Source organism: Camelus bactrianus, chromosome 9 (genome assembly GCF_048773025.1).
Source record: "Camelus bactrianus isolate YW-2024 breed Bactrian camel chromosome 9, ASM4877302v1, whole genome shotgun sequence".
Lineage (NCBI taxonomy): Eukaryota > Metazoa > Chordata > Mammalia > Artiodactyla > Camelidae > Camelus > Camelus bactrianus.
Genome location: NC_133547.1, coordinates 68,138,011 through 68,143,514, shown reverse-complemented (window position 1 = coordinate 68,143,514; position 5,504 = coordinate 68,138,011). Strand labels below are relative to the sequence as shown.

The 5,504-nt window shown below is 36.2% G+C and overlaps 1 pseudogene; it reads left to right on the top strand.

Moving 5' to 3' along the window:
• Window positions 1–4,108: 4,108 nt before the first annotated feature.
• On the top strand, window positions 4,109–4,777 carry LOC105078662 (large ribosomal subunit protein uL15 pseudogene; annotated as a pseudogene).
• Window positions 4,778–5,504: the final 727 nt, after the last annotated feature.

Below are 5,504 nucleotides of genomic sequence, written 5' to 3'. Positions count from 1 at the left end.
TTGAATGTTAGGCACTGGATAAGAAGCTGAGGATTCAGAAAAGAAGACAGAATTGTCTTGGTGTTTTTTTTTCCAAGTCATACGAAGTCTGAGAAGAGTCAAACAAATCAACAAATAATGGCTATGATAATAGTAGCAAGCACTGGACAAGAGGAGGTAAAACAGTGGCAGTAATTAATACTGGGTGAGTCAGAAGCCTTGAGACTTGATGAAAAAGGATGTTTTCCAGGCAGGCAAGGCAAGGAGGGCATTCTACAGAGAAGCATGTGTTTACAGAAGATCTGGGGTTTAGCACAACTGGTGAGTTTGCACACTCTAATTGCTCAGTTTGGCTGAAGACATGTGTAGGGGAGCAGTGGCAAGACAAGATAGGAGACGCACCAAAGAGTCAGATCACAGAAGACTGTCTTTATCATCTTTGCATTCCCCGAGAGCTAGCACAATGCCTGGAGCATAAAAGTTACTCAATATATATTTGTTAAATAAGTGCTAAGAAATTTAGAATTGCCTTTGACAACAACAGGGAGCTACTAACTATCGTGCTTGATATTTTAAGTACTTGTCTTACATCAACAATCAGGGTTTAAATTTTTTACTAAGCCCAGTTTCATAAACCTAACTGATATTCAGAGAAACTCAACTTTCATTCAACTTGCTTTTTATGAAAGTATCTTCTAACATTTTTTTTTGAGGTGTAATTGACATACAAAAAATGCACTTCTAATGTATATAGTTTGATGAGGCTGGACGTATGCATACACCCATGACACTATCACCACGATCAAGGTAACAAAGATACCTATCATCTTCAACAGTTTACTTGAAACTCCTTTTTTTTTGTTGTAATAACACTTAACACATGATCTACACTCTTAACAAATTTGTTAATTGCACAATACACTATTGTTAGTTATAGGACCTGTGTTGTATAGCAGATCTCAAAGTAATTAATCTTGCATAATTAAAACTTTATCCCATTTAATAACAACTCTTCATTTCTCCCTCCCACCAGCCACTGTCAATCACAATTTGATTTCTTGCTTCTATGAGTTTGACTATTTTAGATCACTCATGGAAGTGGTATAATGCAGTATTCATCCTTCTGTGACTGACTGACTTCACTTAGCAAGTCATCTATGTTGTCCCAAATGGCAGGAATTCCTTCTTTTTTGAGGTGGAATTGTATGTGTATATACATACACACACACACACAACATTTTCTTTATCCATTCATTTGTTTATGGACATTTAGGTTGTTTCCATACCTTGGCTATTGTGAATAAGGCTACCATGAACATGGGAGTAAAGATATAGATATCTATTTGAGATAGTGATTTGATTGTTTAGGAATATATATCCAGAAACAGAATGCTGGATCATTTGGTAGTTCTATTTTTCTTTTTTTTTTGAGGAAGCTTCATACTGTTTTTCATAGTGGCCACCCCATTTTGCATTTCCACTAAAGTATAACAGTGTTTCAATTTCTCCATATCCTCTCCGACACTTTTTTTTTGATAATAGACACCCTAACAGGTGTGAGGTGACATCTCATTGTTATTTATTTACTTATTTATATTGAGATGTAATTGACACATAACATTATATATTGGTTTCAAGTGTTTTGTTTTCTAGATTCCTCACATAAGTGAGGTCGTATAATACTTCTCTTTCTCTGTCTGATTTATTTCACTTAATCATAATGCTCTCAAGGTCCATCCATTTTTCTGCAAATGGCAGGATTTCCTTCCTTTTTATGGCTGAATAATATTCCAGTGTGTGTATATATCACATTTTCTCTACTCATTCATCCATTGATGGACACTTAGGTTGCTGCCATGTCTTGGCTACTGTAAATAATGCTGCAGTAAACATGGGGGTGCATATATCTTTTTGAGTTAGTGTTTTTGTTTTCTTTGGGTAAATACCCAGAAGTGGAATTGCTGGATCATATGGGAATTCTATTTTTTAATTTTTTTGAGGAACCTCCCTATTGTTTTCCATAGTAACAGTTTACAGTTTACATTCTCACACTTGTTATTTCTTGTCTTTTTGGTGTAGCCATTCTAATAGGTATGAGGTGATAGTTCATTGTAGTTTTAATTTGCATTTTCCTGATAATTAGTGATGGTGAACACTTTTGTGTACCTGTTGGCCATCTGTATGTCTCCCTTGGAAAAATGTTTATTCAGATCTTCTCCCCATTTTTAACAATTTTTTGCTATTGCGTTGTATGAATTATTTATATATTTTGGATATTAGTCCCTTATAAAATATGATTTGCAAACATATTCTCCCATTTGATAGGTTACCTTTCCATTTTGTTGGTGATTTCCTTTCCATTGCAGAAGGCTTTTTAGTTTGATATAATCCCACTTGTTTGTTTTTGCTTTTGGTGTCAAATCCAAAAAAATCATTGCCAAGATTGATCAAGGAGCTTACCACCTATGTTTTCTTCTAGGGATTTTATGGTTTCAATCATATGTTGAAGTTTTTAAACCATTTTGGTTTTATTTCTGTGTGTGGTATAAGATAACCATCCAGTTTCATTCTTCTGCATATAGCTATGCAGTTTTCCCAACACCATTTATTAAAGAGACTGTCCTTTTCATATTGTATGTCCTTGGCTCCTTTGTTGTAAAGTAATTGGTCATCTATGAATAGGTTTATTTCTGAGCTCTTTATTCTGTTCCATTGATCTGTGTATCTTGTTATGCCAATACCATACTATCTTAATTCCTACAACTTTATAATATAATTTGAAGTCAAGATGTGTGATGCCTTCAGCTTTATTCTTCTTAAGATTGCTTTGGCTATTCAGGGTCATTTGTGGTTCCATACAAAATTTTAGATTGTTCTATTTCTGTAAATAATGCCATTAGAATTGTAATAGGGATTGCATTGAATCTGTAGATTGCTCTGTATGGTTTGGATTTGAACAATATTAATTCTTCCAATCCATGAGCATGGGATATCTTTTCATTTATTTGTGTCTTCAATTTTTTCATCAATGTATATATAATTTTCAATGTACAGATCTTTCACCTCCTTGGATAAAGTTATTCCTAGTATTTTATTCTTTTTGATTTTATTCTCATGGTAATGAGATTATTTTCTTGATTTCTCTTTTGGTTATAGAATTCTTGGCTGAAATTTTGTTTCACTTTTTAAACATATCAACCAAACTTTCTGATGAGAAATCTGCTGATAATGAAGGTCCCTTGTATGTAATGAGTCCCTTCTCTCTTGGTGCTTTTGAGATTCTTGGTGTTTGGCTTTTGACTGTTTTGATTATAATGTATCTCAATGTGGGTGTCTTTGAATGCATTTTACTTGGAGTTTGTTGAACTTCTTTGATGTTTATACTCATTTCTTTCTTTAAATTTGGGAATTTTTAAACCATTATTTATTCAAATATTCTCTCTCTCCTTCTCTCTTGTCTCCCTCTGGGATTCCCAGAATGCATTTGTTGGTCCACTTGGTGGGCCTCATAGGTTCCTTAGGACCTGTTCATTTTTCCTTCAATCTTTCTGTTTCTTAGAACTTAGACTTAATAATTTCCATTTTCCTGTCAAGGTTTGCTAGTTCTTTCTTCTTTCTATTAATCTGCCTTTGAATCTCTCTAGTGAATATTTTAACTACTGTACTGTTCAGCCTCAAATTTATTTTTTTTTAAGTTTCTGTCTCTTTATTGATATTTCCATTTTGCTCATACCTCATTTTTAAAATTTTGTCTACCCTTCCTTTAGTAATTTTAGCATGTTTTAGAAATTCATTTAGTCTTTGCTTGGAAATCTGCCATCAGGTCTTTTCAGGGCAGTTTCTGTATGTGTATATATATAAATATTTTTTTGTTTTCATTTGAAAGGCTTATACTTTTCTGTTTCCATGTATGGTTGGTGATTTTTATCATGTTCTGGACATTTGAATATAATAAGACAAATCTGGAAATTAGATTCTACTAATTCTCCACTATTTTCTTTTTTGTTTGTATTGTTTTGTTTATTGTTTTTGTTGTTGTTTTGTGCTATCTCTGTGCTGAGGATCAGCTTGAAAAGTAAAGTTAAGGTCTCTTCTGAGCCTATGACTTTCCCCAGGTATAACAAAATCACTTCATAGTTTTCCTCATGTACTCAGTTGGGTTTCAACATACTAGTCTTTAATATCTGACTGCCACCTCTTCTCGGCTGCTGATATGTCATCCAGACTAAGGAAGACCTGGAAACTTAGGGGCCACGTGGGCCACGTGAGCCACGGCCACGGCTACATCGGCAAACACCGGAAGCATCTGGGAAGCCCGGGTAATGCTGGTGGCATGCATCACCACCTGTGATCAACTTCGACAAATATCACCCAGGATACTTTGGGAAAGTTGGTATGAGGCATTACCGCTTAAAGAGGAACCAAAGCTTCTGCCCAACTGTCAACCTTGATAAATTATGGACCTTGGTCAGTGAGCAGAGATGGGTAAATGCTACCAACAACAAGACTGGAGTTGCTCCTATCATTGATGTGGTACGATTGGGGTACTACAAAGTTCTGGGGAAGGGAAAGCTCCCTAAACAGCCTGTCATTGTGAATGCCAAATTCTTCAGCAGAAGAGCTGAGGAGAAGATTAAGGGTGTGGGTGGCGCCTGTGTCCTGGTAGCTTGAAGCCACATGGTGGAAGATTCATTAAATGTTATCAAGTGCTTTTCTCAAAAAAAAAAAAAAAAAAAAAAAATCTGACTCCCAAAAAGAGAAAAAAGAAAAATGAAGGTGGGGCAGGGTGGTGGTGACGGGAAGATGCTGGCCCTTTAAGTCCTTTGGAAGAAACTTCAGTCAGAGGGGGTGTGGCTTGCAGCAACTAGGAGAGGTACAGCAAGAGTGGCTGCTTGCCTCTTCGCACTTCTAAGATCAAAATAGCAATCAGCAATCACAGCATGGATCACCAGTATTTGGAGGACTGTGTTCTTCTTGCCCACCCTGCCCCCTGCACTCTGTATGCACAGCACTCCAGGAGACATGGACAGCTGTCTGCCATGCGGTTGGTCCAAGCCTTCCCCTGGAATTTGCAAGTCTCCAGTTGACACCAGAATTCCTAAATAGTTGCATGAGGCAGATTCTGCTAGTGCAATTACTATGTAAGTGGGGACTCAGGTTCCTAGTTCCTCCTACTCTACTATCTTCCTAGAATTCTTTCTCAATCATGACTTTTACCCTTTAGTCTGTTAGTGTGTTCTGTCACATTAATTGATTTGTATGTATTGAACTATCCTTGCATCCTAAGGGTAAATCCCAGTTGGTTATTGTGTATGATCCTTTAAATGTACTGTTGAATTTGACTTGCTCGTATTTTGTTAAGGGTTTTGTTCTTACGTTCATCAGGGACAATGGCCTGTAATTTTCTTTTCCTGTGGTATCTTTGTCTGGCTTTTGTATCAGGGTAATGCTGGTCTCATAAAGTGTTTTTGGAAGTGTTCACTCCAAAGGGTATCTGGTCCAGATATTTCTTGTTAGGAAATCTT